Genomic DNA, 18,764 nt, shown 5'->3' on the forward strand with positions numbered 1-18,764 from the left:
CATCCTTTATTCCTCCCTCTCATTGAAACCTCATGACCAACCATTATAAAGTCCTGTTGAGTTTCTTCCTATATCTCCTAAGTTTCTACTTCTCTCCATTTGTAGCTAGCACAGCTGTCATCATTGTTCACCTCAATTACTAGCATCTCCAGTCCATTTTCCACACCCTTCAGCAGAATTATCTTCTCAAAGTGCAAATATGAGTGCACCAACTCCCCTGTTTAAAGCCTATCAATGTTTACCCATGGTTTTGTGCATTGAAGCATAATTATTTGACATGGTCTCAAATGCCCTATATGGACTAAAGTAGTCCTTGCCTATCTCTCCAACTTCTTCATGTCCCACCCCCTTGCTAACTTCTGGGCTCCAGTCATGCTGATTTGATTCCAGTCCCTTCTATTTGAGATACTGTGTCTAATTCTGAGGCTTTTGCATATACTGTTCCTTCCTCCTAGAATGAAATTGTGGTAGATAGAATATCAACCCCCAAAGATGTCCATGTCTTATCCCCAGAATCCATAAATATGTTAACTTACATGGCAAAAAGGACTTTGTATGTGTGATTAAGGTAAGTATCTTGAGATGGGGAAAATACCCTGAATTATTTGGCTGGGCCCACTATAATCACACGTGGCCTTATAAAGGAAAGAGGGAGACAGGAGAGACAGAGTCATAGAAGGAGATGTAGTGATGAAGGCAGAGATTATAGAGGTGAGAAATCTGAAGATGCTATACTGCTGACTTAGAAGATGGAGAAAGGGGCCAAGACCCCAAGAGTGTAGACAGCCTCTAGAAGCTAGAAAAGGCAAGGAAATGGGTACCCCCTACAGCCTTCAGAAGGAATACAATCCTTCCGACACCTTCATTTTAGGACTTCTTACCTCCAGAACTATGAAATGATAAATTTGTGTTGTTTTAAGTCAGTAAGTCTGTGGTAATTTGTTACAGCAGCAATAGGAAACCACTATATCTCTCATCTTCATGTTATTGATTCATACTTTCCTCTAGATGTTAGCTCTTCAGGGAGGCCCTCTCAACATTCTGACCTGGTCATATTTACCTAGTGTAGGCCTTCTAGATTGAGCACATCTTCTTTCCAGCTTTTGTAATAGTTGTGTAGTGTTGTTGATTATCCCAGCTAAAAGCTGCATGAGGGTAGGCACCATGTCCATTATTGCCCATCAGTTTATCCATAGCACAGTACCTGGCACACAATAGTCCTTAATAAATGTTTGTTGAAATATAGCCAACATAATAAAGCTCTAAAAATGGTTCTTTGTCACAAAATGAGCTTCCCAAAAATAAACAGAAGTGACAGAGCTGGACATTAGGAACAGGTATCAAAATGTATCAGAACCAAACAGTATCCAACAACTAACTCTCCCTGAGAAAACTTTCAAATATACCTTTATTTATTCTGAAAGTGGGTGCATTCTTGTTACAACTCTGGCTACCACACCATCATTTGGACCAAATTCTGGCACTGGTTTACACAAAGAAATCACATTATAAGGTCCTTTACAGTTTACAAATGAACATCATGTATATTAATCCTCAAAACAATACTATGAGACATACTCAGCTGAATTCCTTATAGTGATTTTACAGAAGAAAATTGGTGCTCATAGGAATTAAATGAATTGCCCAATGAACCACAACACTAAAAAAAACAAAGCTAGATCTCAAACACGGCCCTTCTGACTCAGAATGAAGCATGATTCCCATTGCATTGTGCCCCACACTATGTTATATAATATTTAGCAGGTTTCTTCATGCCAGTGTTGAGCATGCTATTGCTGTGTTCTTGCTCATCTCTATTAAGCAGCTCTAAATAAACTGGCTAAAGCCATCCTGCTATTTGTCCAAGATGCACTAAGTGTATTATGGGTAATTTTGTAATGTCCCAGCTCTGCTCTTTATAGAAATAAAACAGCTGCTTGGATTTGTTGCCTTGGAAAAACAGAGATTATGAAGGATACAAAGGAATTGGAAATAATTCCAGGGTGTGATGGGGAAGGGGGGAAAAATGAAAATCACTGAAAGAAGGAAAGTCAAAGTACAGAGAGGCAGCATATTGGAATGGTTATTTGCATGGTATGGAAATCTGCAAGAATCAATACAGGAGCAGTATTACAGAGGGGACAGTGAGGGGATCTAAAATCTTGGAGGGAAGAGGGAGAATCATACAAGGTTGGAAGATGACCATAACCAGGACAAGTGGTGGATGCTATAGTTTCATGACCTGACATTCAAAGATGGAGACAAGAGTGGTATTAGTAAAGAATAAGAGAGAATGGGCTTGAAAACTAGAAATAAAGAGCCAGGAAATGTATTCCACCCACCTTCCAGTCCAGGGATATGAGGAACATGAGAGAGAAAACAGATAATACCTGAAAGGCTGGCAAGAAAAATCTGTGTCCTCAAGACAGAGTCGACTTTGATGTAATAGGAGAAACATTCAGAGAAGAGATTTAGAATAGAGGAAACTTTGATGATAACTGAACAAGAATTTCAAAGTACAAATGACTTAGTAGTGTGGAAAGTTTTACAAAAAAATCATAAGAGGGGGTGTGCAAGTTAGTCTCCAAGAACTCCCCCCAAAAGTCCTATCTTACCTGTATGTTCATCAAGAGGTGAAAAGCATATTTCCCTTCCCCTTGAATCAGTTCTGTACCTTGACCAATAGATTACATCTTTCCTTGGGCTATTCCCCTTTGGGACTCAGCCACAATGCTGTGAGAAGTCCAAGCCATATGGAGAGACTACATGAATGGGAACCAAGGAGCCGTGGTCAACCACCCACTAGAATTTTGCACCCAAATCCTCCATCAACTGCTAATCATGCGAGCAAGCCACACAGGGTGTCTAGTCAAATCAAGTCCCCAAATAACTGCTACCCCAGCTAACATCATGAGCAGAAGAACCATCCAGCTTAACTTATATAACCCACTGAATCATGTGAAATAATAAAATTGTTGGTGTTTTAAGCCATTAAGTTTTTTAGTGGTTTGGGTACAATAGATGATGGACACAGGGATGCATAAGGTCATCTCAAGACCTTGGTAAGCAGGTAAGGGGTGACCAAGGAACCTTGAGTTTCCTTTATGACTGACATCATCAAGATAAAGACTTAGTGAGCTAAATTTTCTTTTTCCCTGAGCAATTGGAAGAATGGAATTGACTTGGGAAGTATGCCTTCTCCCTGCAGTCTCTGCACTGAGTCACATTCGACTAATGACTTCTTTTCTGCTCTAGGACACATTCTCTGCCACTGAAACATGCACATACACAAGATATAGAGCTCTAATCCCAGATCTGAAGAGGGAGTTTCCAGAAAAATTGTGGTTTCACGCATCTTCAAAATTGTTTCTACTTTGGAAATGCCTTCATTTAAAACCATCACCCAAACCCTTGGGAATTAGGACTGTGCCTCACCCTTCATGTATGATTCCCCTCACCCTTGAAGGAGACACTATGCATGATTTTCAGGTTAATATGAAGTAAGCTTGAATATGCAAATGAACTGCGTAACCATGACAACAAAGAAGAGAAGAAAACAAAACAAACCAATTATGCCTATGCAAATTCTTTCCTGAATGTCTGGGTAAGAGAGAACAAACAGGGCTGTCAGCAATAATATTTAATGGCCAATGACAAATGCAAAATGAGTTAGGACGAGTGGCATATGTGGGAGCAGCTATGGTAGGGGAAGAAGCTAGAACTTCACAAGTCACTTCTATAGGTTCACTTTCATAATGATGGCACATTTGTGTGTGTGTGTTTATTGAGCACCTATATACCAATGACTTTCAGATAACACACATCATATTTCACTTAATTATCTTCAGTTCAGGCCTTCCTGGACTTTTGGTCTAATAGCATCTTAGACACAGCTCTTACAAAGCCTTTAACTCAACAAACTCCAGTTGGCATGGGGTAAAGCAGTTCTTCTCCAATTATAATGTATGAACTACCTAGGCATCTTGTTAAACTGAAGATCCTGATTGAGTAGGTCTAGGGTGGGCCCACAATTTTGCATTTCTATCAAGCTTCTCCAAGAGTCACACTTTGAGAAGGTAAGGTGAAAGGCTAAGAGTGTGAGTTCTGCATCCATACTAGCTGTATCCATACTACCTGGGTTCAAATCCTGACTCTATATGTTACCTATGTGACCTTTGACAAGCTTCCTGGCCTTTTTGTACTTCTTTATTTATAAAATGGGAATGATGAAAATAGAAAAGAATAGTGTCTGCCTCTAATGGTGTCACCTCTTTGAGGTTGTGTTTTTAAAATATTTAAGAAGCCCTGGCTGGTGTGGCTTAGTGGATTGAGTGTGGGCCTGCAAACCAAAGAGTCACTTGTTTTATTCCCAGCCAGGGCACATGCCTGGGTTGCAGGCCAGGTCCCTAGTAGGGGGCGTCCAAAAGGCAACCATACATTGATGTTTCTCTCTCTCTCTCTCTCTCTCCTTCCCTTCTCCTCTCTCTGAAAATAAATAAATAAAATCTTTTAAAAATTTAAATATTTAAGCAATGACTGGTAGGTAGTAAACATTTAATAAAAATTCTAAGGATTACTCTTGTAATCTTACATCTACCCACTAACTGAACATTTTTATATACTGGGAACAATGTACTAATTACTTTATCTTGATCATACATATTAATTTTCACAACTGTATGAGGAAATTGGTCCCACTTTAATAAAGAAAAACAGAGGTTTAGTGAGGTCACAGAACTAGCTAGAAATAGAACTTGAAGGCAAGCCATCTGATTCCAGAAATCACAATATCTATGCTGAGTGTCGTGAGAGAAGAAACTAACTATTCATGACTGTGTCCTCAGGGAGCTAGCACAAAACCAGTAATATACCAGGGGCAAAAAAAATTGTTGAATTAATTAACTAACAGATATTTAGCCCTAAATTTAGAGATAAGTGAACTAAAGTTTAAAATAATTATAAAACATCTTCCTTTACCACATTGGGAGGGTAGGGATTGAAGTCCAGATCCATTATATATAAAGGCAGTGGAGCCTTCTCATTGCAGAAATAATCATGACTTTACCCACTAGGAGATATGAAAGTAGGTAAAGGAGAGTAGTGAGCAAGCATTTGGAAGCTACCAAACTCAGAAAGGGCTCCTTAACTTGTTTTGAAGACAATTCACCAACAGAGGGCTAAAACTCATTCATTTGCTCACACGAAACATCTTTGCCAAAGCTTTTCCCTCTATCAGAGATTCTAAAGGATAACGAAATCATTAACCCGTACTTCCTTGCATACCCAGCTAATGGGTTAATGGAAGCTTCTTTAATAATCTTATATAACATTTGCAGAGCATCTTAATTTGGGTTCCCCCAAGAATTCAATGCAAGTAGTTTATTTGGGAGGTTTCCAGAACAATGAATAGAAGAGTGGAAAAGTGATTCTGAGAAGGGAAGGCATCCAATAAGAAGAGCATTGTCAGGTCATTTACCCACAATAGGTAACTGGAAATTAATCCTATGGGGAAGCTCTGGGGAATAGTGTATAAAACACAGGCTGTAAGTTTATCTCACGTGAGAGGAAACGGAGCTGAGATATTTTATACTCTGACAGCCAAGAGCCATTGGTTAAAGGCTGCTCTTGGGGGGGTCTTAATTCCCTGGCACTTCAAGCCTGCCACATACAAGAGCATAGTGGTCCCCACTATTCCAAAAAAAGCCATCAGGAACAGAGATGTAGATGCTGCCATTTGGAAGTCACTGGGAGCACTCTGAAATGGTAGGATTCAACGGATATGTAGAGGAAACCAAGAGTCTCCTAAAAAAAGGAATTTCATTTGCTGTTTCCCACTACAGCTGCTTACCAAGAAGGAATTATATGGGGGAAAGCACCGACTTGTCCAACAGGAGTTGTTGAGGATAGGATATACAAGTCATTTGCAAAAAGGGAGATGCAGGAAACAATGGACCACATTTGTTCAGTAGAGTGTTGATAAGCAGGCCATGTCTGTACCTCTTAACCCTGAATTCATTTAAATGGATTCTTTAAAAAAATATATGTTACTTGATTTTAGAGAGAAGAAGGTGGTAAAGGGGGGAGAGAGAGAAACATTGATGTGAGAGAGAAACATCCATTGGTTGCCTCCCATACATCCTCTGACTGGGAATTGACCCTACAACCTTTTGGTGTAAGGGATGACACCCCAATCAACTGAGCCACAGTGGCCAAGGCTAAATGGATTCTTGAAACTGGTTATAGAAAAGGGACTAAGAGGATCTGTAATTGGGGGAATGGGGGATGGTTATTAGACTTGTTCTTAATCCCAGAAGGAAAAAATACATACATTTTCTAAAATATCAGTGTTTTCCAGAATCAGTGAGGTCATGGAAACCATAATCTTTGCCATGTGCTCTCACAGCCACAGTTATGCAAATTAAACCTGGGGGCTCCGGTGAACATGGTGAAATCGGACTTGAGTGTATGGGCTGGAGGGGGAAGGGAAAGCATGTGGAAGCTTCAGCAGTTGTTTTTCGCTCATTCAAGGCTTAGGTCTGAGGTTAATTGGACTTCAACCTTCCTTTTATTTTTATCTATCTATCTATCTATCTATCTATCTATCATCTATCTATCTATGTGTCTATATTTCTAGCTAGCTAGCTAGCTAGCTCCTTATTCACTTTTTTAAATTTACAAACTAAAATTCACTCTTTTTGGTGTGTTCCATGAGTTTAAACAAATGCATAGTCATGTTACCACAATCAGGTGCCTGATCTTCCTTTTATTTTCCTGACACCTGGGCCTTGGAAACTGCCCACAGTCCAGAGTGTGGAATAGCAGACAGCAAGATATACCATCACTGTTCATCTGAGCTGTCATCACCAATGACAGGAGAAAAATCATTCTAGAAAGGTTTTAAAACTGGACTTGTGCTCTAGAGAACGTCAAATGTGGTTGCTATTCTTACTCAGTTTCTTCAACAAAGGGGCTCTGCTGCTATTGTGGAATGACAGTAACGTAGACCTCAAGAAGCCATAATAGACATTCACTGACATTTGGAGCTCTACTTCTAAAGGTGGGGTTAAAATATTGAATAGGCTTTCAAATCAATATACAACATTTATTCCAAAGGCATCTAAAAGAGCCTAGCAAAGGAAAATTTGTTGTGTGTGTCTATGCAATACTGTCTCTTTCTTTCTGTCCCCCTCTCCTTCCTGTCATGATTGGTTCTTCATATAGAAAGCATCCTTAAAACACAGTGTGTCTGTGTGTATTTGCATAACAGCAGCCCTCTATATAAAAATAAATCCTGAATAGATTTCTCCATTGTATATATGTGTGGGTATATATGTCACATACATGTATTTATTTTTCCAAGAACAAATGTCTTAATGTTTCTTTTCCTTGAGAAAAATTACCAACTGCCAGATTCTCAAATTCCATGTGGAACTTTGCAATAACGGACAAAATATATGTAAAAAGCCACAAAGAAATGAAATATAGTGAGTAGTCAGACTTTTTGTTTCAAATAACTCTGAATTTCCAAAGACTACACAAGTCAAGTAGAAGACTATTCATGGAATAGCTTTGTCCTCTACAGTAGGCGAACAATCTCTGGGACACTGGACAGTGGTTAAGTGACCACATTTTATTCTTTCCCTTAAACAAAGAGAGGTTATAGCCACAATTGCAGAACTGTGGAAAAACACAGCTTTGGAAGCAGATTGTCCTGAGTCCAAATCCAAGCACTGCCACTTACTTGAGCAAGTTTCTAAACCTCTTAGAATCTGTTCCCTCATCTAGAAAATGGGGGTATTCACACTTACATTTCAGGGGTATTGTGAAGATTAGCCAGCCATATTTTATGTGAAAGCACCTGGAACCAAGTAGATATCAAGAACTGCAAAGGGTCTAAGATTTTACCCTGCTTGCAAACTAACAAGTTAGCCTGCCACAGTTTTATGGATGTTTGTAGAAGACACCAGACTCCTGCATCACAGATGATGGATTGTCTCTTTCTCATAGCAGTAATAGTAGCTAGATCAACATTTTATGCATCACCTTCCCAAGCCCCAATTCCCAGAGGATGTGAAGAGGGCCAAGTGACACCTGCATAAGCAAGTGGGTTTTATTACAGGAAAGGAATAGACAAAGGTTGGAGAAGGAAGTGGTGGATCAAGGGAATGTACAGGGGAGTGGAACCTGGAGAGACAGAGAGACACTTTTTGAAAGAGTGTGGAAAGGTGAATAATGTGGAATAAAACCCCAGTAAAACACAAGGGTAGAGAGGAAATAGGTTGAAGGGTATCTAATGGCTTCTAGTCTTGTACTGAGGCAGATATTTTTTTAATGGCTTTAACAGTACTTCCAGTTCCACATGCTTGTCCAAAACCTTGCCACACCCACATCCACAGTTGAAGTCTATTTTCCCTTTCTTACAACCTGGATGGGTCCTTATAAATGCCTCAACAAATAGAATGCAGCAGAAGTGGTGTGTGACTTTCAAGACTAGACTACAAAAGGCAGTACGTATAGCTTCCACCTAGCTCTCTTTCTTGGGATGCTCATTCTTAAAACTTAGCTACCATGTTGTGAGGAAGCCTAAGCTACCCAGAGAGGTCATGTATGGGTGTTCTGTCTGATAACCTCAGTTAAGGTCCCAGACTTGTTAGAAAATTAGCCTGCAGGTAATTCTAGCCCCCAGCTATCAAGTCATAATCAGCCTCTGAGGTCCCACTGTGTAACAGGGATAAACCATTTCTGCTGTGCCCTGTCTAGATTCCTGACCCACAGAATCCATGAGAATGATAAGTGCCCGTTTCACATCACTGAGTTCTGAGGTAATTTGTTATGCAACAATAGATGACCACAGCAACCTGGCTGGAAAGCAGGAAAGTCTTCTTAAATAGAGTCATGTGGAACTGAGACAGTGTCCTTAAGAAAGAAATGAAAAGCTTTCAGTGGAGTAGAGCCCACCTGAGGAATGTGAAACACAGATTTATAAGGGCAATAGGCTCAGTCTGTCAACATTCTTGACCCATGCTCAGACTCCAGAAACAGTGGATGGTCATATCAAGCAGGCAGAGTGAAAAAAGGCCCCTGACTCCTCAGCATCTCCAACTCATTAATCCAGGAGCATCTCTAACCATAATCCCAAACTCACTCCCACAGCTTCTCCTCTGTCAGTCTGTATTCTCCCTTTTCATTTCCTGTTTTAGGAAGATCAGCAGCACTTAACCAGCCACCCAGGCAGGAAATTGAAGAGTGTCCCTATGGAATGCAACCTCTCTTCTTCATTTTCATGCATTTGCCATAACTTCTTTATCCATTACTCTTTGAATAAATTATTGTTTTTTAAAAGTGTACCACAGTCAACATTTAAAATTTACCAACTGGAGTGTATAGAAATACAACTTGTTTTTTTCTCTTAATCTCCTATCTCCATTGATGGTGCTAATTATATACATTTTGATTTCTTCTTGCTTTAATTGCTTCTTTCAGGTAGTTATTTAGTTTTTCGGTTTTGCCTTTCTATCAAGGATTCTTCCTCTTCTTTTCCCCAATATGGTGACTAGGTGCATTTTTATGGTTGGGGGAGGATGGCTTTGGTCCTCCTGCTGTCTTTTGGGGGTGGTTTGGCCCACCTAATCACTTGGCATCCTGCCCTGGTCTTCAGTGAGGTGCAGCTAGTTTTGAGGGTATTGTGCAGATTCTCCCTGCTGTTGATTGTGACCCTTGTCATTGCCTTCATTCCAAGGTCCCCAAATTCTGCAGGGTCCCCTCAGGCCTTCTGGAGTACATCTGCCCTCTCAATGCTTCCATGTCTAAGTCAGGAGCCAGGAACTCTCTCCTGCCTTTTGGGGTATGCATGACTGAGGCTGCTGATGCTTCACTTCTCTCTCATCAAGGAGGATGAACACAATATTATGGCATCCCCTGAGATGCTTGTACTAGTTCAGGATGTGTCTGGTGAGGTGGTCACTTACCCTTATGCTTTCAGATTCTCTAAAGCCTGTGCGAATGTTTCCACCATCCCTTACTTCTGCCCACATGCCCCATTTGGAGGGCAGGAAGGATGAGGAGATAGGGGCAATTGTTTCTTACTTTCTCTGTGACCAGTTTCACCTCCCATGACTGAAAGGTTGTTCCCTCTTCTATATGTGACAGTTTCCCTTACCTACATTGTGTCCTCATCCTTCTATTCTATGGCTTTTTCCATGACCTACCCTCTAAACTTTGGTTTCTATTTTAAAAGAGCCCTACTTTGGGGATCATGAGAAAACCCTTTGTTTTCCTTGTTACTCTGGCTTTCAAGGTTATTGCCCTAGTCAGGACCCTTAAAAATTCTAGTTATTTAAAACTAAATGATATTAATTTATCCTATGCTATATCTACCTCTTACCAGAACAGCCTCCATCTTATAGCATAACCTTAATAACAGAAAAAGAGCAAGTGATTTTTTAAATAAAAACTACCTACCAAAAAGGAAAGGCACACTTAGATAATATTTTTGACTTTTTAAATTTAATTATTTTTCAACTACAGTATTCTTTTACTCCCATCCCAGCCCACCCCCCTGTGCCCCCCACCTCCCTCCCATTTCCACCCCCCCTTAGTTGTTGTCCATGTATCCTTTATACTAATTCCTGTAAATCCTCTCCTTTTTTCCCCTGAATTTCCCTCCCCTCTTCCTTCTGGTCACTGTCCCCCTGTTCTCTATTTCAGTGTCTTTGTTTTTATTTTGCTTGCTTGTTTGTTTTGTTGTTTAGCTTCCTGTTAAAGGTGAGATCATATGGTATTTGTCTTTCACTGCCTAGCTTATTTCACTCAGCATAATGCTTTCCAGTTCCATCCAAGCTGTTGCAAAGGGTAGGAGCTCCTTCATTCTTTCTGCTGCATAGAATTCCATTGTGTATATGTACCATAATATTTTAAAACATTATTTTAATGTTTAAATATTATTTATCTTAATATTGAAGCTAAGTTAAAGAAAAAGGTCATGGGAAGTTGTAGAGTATTGGTTTCCATTTTTAATTATATCTACCATAAAAAATTAAAATTGGTCTGCCAATAATTAAAATGTTGAATTATATTTATTGTATTTTGCATAAACCTGAATTCAAGTTAATTATCACTCTCCAGAGGGGAATTCTAAAGCCAGAGGGAGAAATCTTTAAATATTACCTCAAATACACCATGTACACCACTTTTAAAGTGTTTTTCCAGGATAGAAGAAGCAAGATCATGAATCTAGGAATCAAAATTTTCATCATCAATCATCACCATGTGATAAATCTACAACACTCACCAGAAGTCACATTTGTATTCATGACAATTTGATTTCCCAGTGTGTGCATGCTCTTACAGCTTTAGGCTAAATTTTTAAGAACTTATAGCACTTTAGGGAACGATGAGCTTTGAATGTGGATGAGATTAAAGTAGGCAGGAGGTTCTTTCAGGCTATTTGAACAGGGACAGAAAAGGTCCCCATCCCTAATTATTTTCCTCAACCAGGTGCCAAGATGCTGAACATTTCACCATTAGAGAGTTATTCCTCTAACTTAGGATTTATCCTAACCAGCAATCCTTTTTCAAAATCCTTTCATGAGCTTCATCAAATATTTAATCAGCACTACATACAAGCCACTACACTAGGACTCAAAGATGAGTTGGAGATGAGGGGTGGGCAGAGATGAGGGAGAACAACAAATAAAAAACGAATTAATCAAGTTAGCAATGCCTTACTCAGTGTGACTTAGTTTTCCAGAGGTTTTTCCTTCCTTTTGGATATTAGCTTTAATGAGAGCCTTGGGTTTTTGAAGAGACAGAAGAAAGAAGGAAGAGAAATAGAATATGAGAGCTGGGAGGAGGGTAGAGAAGCTTCTGGAAACTATAGTATTTCCTTGATTTAAGTTGTAATTTCTCCTTCCCTCTCACCCACGCACATTTTAATATTTCTCAAGTCAGCATTTATCCTGTAATCTATAAATAGATTTAATGAGGTAGTGTGCTTCTTTTGTTAAGTTATTAAATTAAGGTTGTTATTCAATAGTACTTCTTGTAATCCATGGTCCATGTAATACTTAGACATCAGTAGTATTTTTAATTGAAATTTTTATTGAGATAATTGTAGATTTCCAAGGTCTGTCCATAAAGTATCCAGCTGTGTACTATGATAAACAGAGATATTTATTGAAGAAGATACCAGGTACAAGAAACATGGTACATAGGACAATGATGCCTCAGTCCCCTTCAAAGTTGGCACCTTGGGACCTCACACAGTTCTCCCATCACCATCAGCTGCCCTGTCCTACTTTCCTGAATCTCATAGATGGTCTGAAATCTCTTCCCCTTCAAAGGTGATTATAGTTTTGGGAAAAGCCAGAAGCGTCAAGGTGCCAAATCCAGATTGTGGTACAGCTGAGTCACCTGGGTGATTTGAAGTTTCCAAAAAAATTATGATGTGGAACCAGATGTGTTGTGTGAGGAAGCTGCCAATCACCAGTGGTCCATAGCCACAGTCTTCTGAATCATCCAAATAGTTTTTGTGGAGGAATGTTCATGCCAATGCAAAATTTGATGCAGATTCATGGCTGTACTCGATCAGTCATTTTGAATGTGACAGCCACACAGAACACATGCTCACTCAACGACATCTACTGCCCCTAATGATTAATACAGTGAAGTTGTCATTGTTCACACAGGCTCATTCCAGTCCACTCTTCTTGGCTGCCAGGTTACATCAATGCTGCACAAACCATTCTCCTTATATTAACAATGGCTGTACTTTTTCTGGACCTCATATATGAACTTCTAAAATATAATACAGAGAGTTTCTGTGAACTCTGTATCCAGTTTCCCCCAATGGTAACATTTTATAAACTACAATATAATATCACAACCAGGACATTAACACTGATAACAATCCATAGATCTTAGTTAGGTTTCCCAGTTTTACTAGGATATGTGTGTATGTGTTTAGTTATGTGCTTTTTATCACATGTGTAGATCTGTGTAACCATCACTATAGTCAAGATACTAAACAGTTTTATTACTAAAAACTCCTTCATAGTGCTCTTTTATTACTATGCTCACCTCCGTCTTACCCCTTTACTCCATCCCTAACCCCTGTCAACCACCATCTGTTGTCTATTTCTAAAATGTTGTCATTTGACAAATGTTATATAAGTAGAATCATGTATAATGTAACCTTTACAATTTTTTGAGTCAGCATAATACTCTGTGGATTAACCTAAGTTTTGTGTGTACTTTTGTATAGTTTCTTCCTTTCTGTTTCTGAGTAGTTTTCCATGGGATGTATGTAACATGGTTTATTTAAACTTAACCATTCATCTATTGAAGGACATCTGAGCTGTGTCCAGTTTGGGACTACTAGACCAGTAATATTTATCAAGCACCTACTATATATGTAGTAGGCACATAGTATACTCACTTTCATATCTGTTGTCCCAGCTAATCTTTACTCATAAAAAAGCTTTGTGAGACAAATATTATTATCTGTACTTTATAAATAAAGCATTTGAGGCTCTGCAGTGCCAACTAGCATGCCAAGGTCATAAATTAGTAAGTGACACAACCAGAATTCATACTCAGATCCCAATTCCCAAGCCCATGAGAGCTATTTGCTAGTTGATTTGATGGGTTTTCCCTTGGGTAGCATGGACATTGGGGCTGGGGCTGGGGCTGGGGCTGGCCACAGTGAGCCCACAGTGAGAGAACTTAGGGCTCTTTATGCATCCCCAGGTTATGCCATTATTTTTCCACCATAAATGAGGACAGGCTTAAGGAACTGAGCAGCAAAATACCTGGGAGCTCACCTGCTTGATGGATTTCTGTCTTTTAAGTGCCTATGTTTAGAGGGTCATCAACAAGCTAAATCAAAAGGAGAAGGTGACATTTGGTTTCCTACATCTTGATAAACATTCCATTGTTTCTTGTATTCTTTTCCCATTTTTTTTCAATTGACAAGTGCATCAGGAGAGTGGTATTTAAAATGACACATTGCCATTCTGAAAACAATTGACTAGAAATGCCATGGCAGCCTATATAATTCCATAAAAAGCTTCAGAACAGCTCATCTGCCCAGGGAAGGAACACATTCTGCCTTCATAACTTAAGCACAGTCCCTTGGAAGAATGAGTATGCCTGTCAGTAATAAGCCAGTGCTGAGGAGAAAGCCTTCAAGAAAATAGGCACAGAGATGCTATCCTCTTCTGGACTTCAATGCTTGGGCAATTCCCAAGCCCTTTCTCCTAATGAAAATGCTTCTCTCATCAGTCCCTCACTTAGAGTTGCCATGCCCACTTCAAACTCCTGAAACCAATCAGAAATTCTGAAATTGTGGCAATGGCAAGGGGGCATGTGTGCACCTCAAGAGGGAAATTAAGACCACATTGAGATACCAGCATGATAGCTAAAATGAAAAACATTGACAATACCAAGTGTTGTCAAGGTGCAGAGCAACAGGAGCTCTCATACACTGCTCACAGGAACACAAAATAGTACAATTGCTATAGAAAACTGTTTGGCAAAGTCTACGAAAACTTAACATATAAATATTCTATAGCCCAGCAATCTGACTCCTAGGCATAAACTCAAGAGGAATGAATGCATATGTTCAACAAAAGACATGTACAAAAATCTTCACAACAGATTTATTCATAATAGCCCAAAACTTTAAAAATCCAAATGTTCACCAATGGGACAGTAGATAAATAACTGTTGAATAGTCATGCAATAGAATACTTAACAGCAAAAAAATGCTAATATATACAACATAGGTGAATCTTACAGAAGCTGAACTCGAGAGTATATACTGTGTGATACCATTCATGTGAAGTTTGAGAACAAGCAAAATTCACCTATGGTGATAGAATTCAAAATAGTGGTTTCCTCTGGAAGGAAAAGGGAGATGGTTACTAACTGAAAAGGAGCATAAGGAACCACCTAGGATGCTGGAAAACAGTTCTATATTTTAATCTGGGTGATCATTACTTGAGTAGGTAAAAATTGATCAGGTGAAACACTTAAGATTTGTACACTTTATGCCCTTTACTATATAAATGTTATCCAACATTTTTTAAGTTAAAAAATACAAGGGCGAGTTGTTCCCCATTAACTTCAGGGGACACTGGACCAGACCACCCTTCTTTCCTATATTCTTCCTTTTCATCTATGGATTTGTGAACACCAAAATGTGTGACTGAGCCAGTTGGCTGCTCCACCCAGTGGGTTATTGGAGAAAGCCAAATTGATACAATAGTAGGCATAATTAGTAGGAACCCAGATGAGAGACTGGCACTGCAGTCTGAGGCAGGATAAGCATGTCATGCTAAAATGACTCCAGAGACTTTTCTTGTCTCCTATTAACAAAAGGGTGACTCATGCTGAGGCAGAGATGGAAAAATTATTTGAGCATGGATGATTTCCACTCCCTTGGAAACTTGAGTTTGGGAGACACACACACACACACACACACACACACACACACACACACACACACACACCCCTACTTCTGACAGGCACTGATTCCAGAGGAATTTGAATACTCAAAGTGAGAGATAGAGATTTAAGAAAATTATCAGGGTGTACTAAGCTCATTGAACATGTGCATTTATTGTTTTTAATTATCTATTTCTAATTTGCAGATAGTAAAATCCACTCTTTGTTGTACATAGTTCTATAAGCTTGAACAAATGCATGTGGTTATGTAAGCACCACTACTATCAAGACACAGAAAGTTCTATCACACTAAAAAATTCCCTGAAGGTGCCCCTTTATAATCAACTCTTTGTCTCACCCAACCCTGACAGGTGCTGATGTGTCCTCCATCCCTATAATTGCTTATAGTTTTACTTTTTCCACAACGTCATGTAAAAGGAACCATATAGTATGTAGCCTTTTGGGTCTGGCTTCTTTCACTTAGCATAAGGTCTTTGAGAATCATCCATGTTGTTGTATGTATCAATAGTTCCTTCTGTTTTATTGCTGAGGAATGTATAAATGTCACAATTTGTTTAACCATTCACCAATTTAAGGACATTTGGGTTATTACTAGATTTTAGCAATTACGAATAAAGCCCCTACAAATACTCATGTATAGGTTTTTGTGTGAACATATGTTTTTGTTTCTTGGGCAAAAACCTATAAGAGGGCTGCTAATCAGTGTAGGTTTAACTTTATAAGATACTAACAAACTGCTTTCCAAAGTGCATTTTGCTTTCCCACTAGCAATGTATAAGAGTTTGCTATAAAATCTTGCTCATAGTATAGGCCCATTATGGGTTGACAGAAAGACCCTGCCCTTCATGGCCTCTCAGGGACCCAAGTAGATAGACCAGCCACTGCCTTAAGTGTTTCCTGTGACTCTGCCAGAGCAAAGGAGAATTCCAGATAATTTTTCATTAGTCAGCCCAGAGGTGACTCACATACACTATGCTCACAAATCCTTGACCAGAACAAGTCACATGACCTCACTTTACCACAAGGGAGCTAGGAAGTGCAATTCTACCATATGCCTGGAAGTGGGATGCTACAAATACCTGGTGAAGACATACACATGCACATGAAGAAAAGGCATAAAATCATTCTAATGCAAACAAGAAAGTAGTATATACCTTGAGAGGCATACAGCAAAAGTGCAATTGGGTTTAACAGAAGGCTTCTCTTGTATGAGTTCAGAGGAGTCCCCAGACAGCAGGAAACTTTGAAATTGGGCCTTAAAAGATGGTAAAAATTGGGCATTCAATATGTTTATATTTCAAAACACAGTATACTAGTTAAGAACAGGAGCTAGATTGCCTCAGTTTAAACCACAGATCTACCCAATACTAGCTTCATGACCTTGGGCAAACCACTTAACTTCTCTGTATCTAAGTTTCATCATTCATAAAATGAGTCTACTAATAGTACCTACTTCATAGTTTGTTGAGAGGGTTAAATTAATATTTGTAAAACTCTAGTGCCTGGCACATAAGTGCTATAAATAGTACACACAAACACACACACACACACATTCCTGTCTGCAACAAATTTAAAATCCAAAAGTCCAAACAAGTCCTTTATTTGGGATTTTTGTATTTAGAGACTAAATAAGAAACAAGAATTAGGTTATCTTGAATGAATTTACTCCTGGTTCTTAGTTCCACCAAGGGCTATACACTGAAAAAGCCATCCAGTCACTGTCTTCTTGACTCCAAGGCACTGAGCAGGGCTCTTCCTTTTACTTTACAATCAGAAATTCAGATCAGGCTTCTTAGCTATAGGCCATAATTTTCCCTTCTCTGTCCAGAGCTATATCAAATGAGCCTTTCCTAGGAGATTTTCCTCTCTGACTTTAGAGACTTAAACTCTTTAGGAAAGTATATTTTACCAAGCTATGTGAAAATTAACCTTGATCGTTTGACAGGAGATTTCTCTGAGTATGAATGAGTAGCAACTCCATAGAACAGATAAGCAAGTAACAGTAGGAATTTGCTCAAAGACATTCTTTCAGGAAAAGGATGGAATCAGTACTAGGAAACTTCCATCTCTTTGAAGATGAGCAACTGAAGAAATATTTCTACTGTAAATGGGAATATAATAAATCTCATAAGTAGAGTAATAATGAAAACTTCTATTGGTTTAGCTTGTTTGGACAAATAAAGCTTTTTCAAGTATATTTCCATGTTTGATCCTCAGAACCTCTCTATAAGGAATGCAGAGGTAGTGTTTAGTATTCACACTCAGTTCACAGATGAGAAAACTGAGACTCAGAAAGGTGGAGTGACTTTTCCATGACATTGCAGCTAGTAAATAGCAGAGGAGAAACTTGAACTCAGAGCTCCTTCTCATGGTTACCTCTAAGGCCTTATTTCCCAAAAGGTGAAGGGCATACTGCCAGTGGGGTACAAAATGATTTAACTTTACATTGTATGCATTTATTAGCAAAATGTAAACCAGAATATATTAGTAATTTGAAGCTTCTCTTTTTAATATATTTGATTTGTTTAAAACATTAGTCAACTTAAAGAATATCTTAACTAATGGCACAAATTTGACATGTGGATATGGCAAAATGGGAAAAGATAGTCTTCAAGGGACTTAAGTCTGGAAACACCACTGTAAGGTGGTCACAGAGAACAGTGAATTAGATATGAATGCTCTAGGCCTGGCACTGTCAGTAAAGGGCTACATGACCTTGTACTAGTGATGGCCTCTCTGAGTTTCAATCCTATCCCATGTAGAATGAGAGGAATAGTTGCAGTCATTTCTGGAGCTTCTCCAGCTGGAATCTTGTAAGATAGAAGCTTGGTGTTATGTCCAAGAAGTGAGGAGGGCTGGGTTTCTTTGGCTTCCTTCTTCTCAAGCCAGCTTTCATTTGCCTGAATTGAAGCCAATAGGAGGCTGCCAAATCCAGGGCACATTCCTCTGTGTCAGCTGCTTGGTTTTTTTTCTCAGCAGCTTCTAGGGAGGGCTCCTTTGGTGGCCTTGTTTCCAAAGTCTCCTCCCCCTCCTTGGCTGTGCACTCTGGGCCCAGCAGCCTGCTTAGGAAGGGAGACCATGACAGCCAAAAAGGGAAGGAAAAGATTTCCACAGAACCATCTTCCAATAATGGAGCAAAAAAGAAATTTTGTAAGGATTCCAGAAGGGAGGAAATTTAGGGCAGCAAGAGAAATGGAATTCATGACAGGCCGAATCTAAATGGGATCAGGGTCAGTGGGAAGGATTTTTGGAAACAGCCAGTATTCCTAATGGATCGTGTCTTGAAGATACTATAGGTG

The sequence above is a fragment of the Artibeus jamaicensis genome, unplaced genomic scaffold, assembly GCF_021234435.1.
Source record: "Artibeus jamaicensis isolate MK-2021 breed Jamaican fruit bat unplaced genomic scaffold, CSHL_Jam_final scaffold_1283, whole genome shotgun sequence".
NCBI classification, from domain to species: Eukaryota; Metazoa; Chordata; class Mammalia; order Chiroptera; family Phyllostomidae; genus Artibeus; species Artibeus jamaicensis.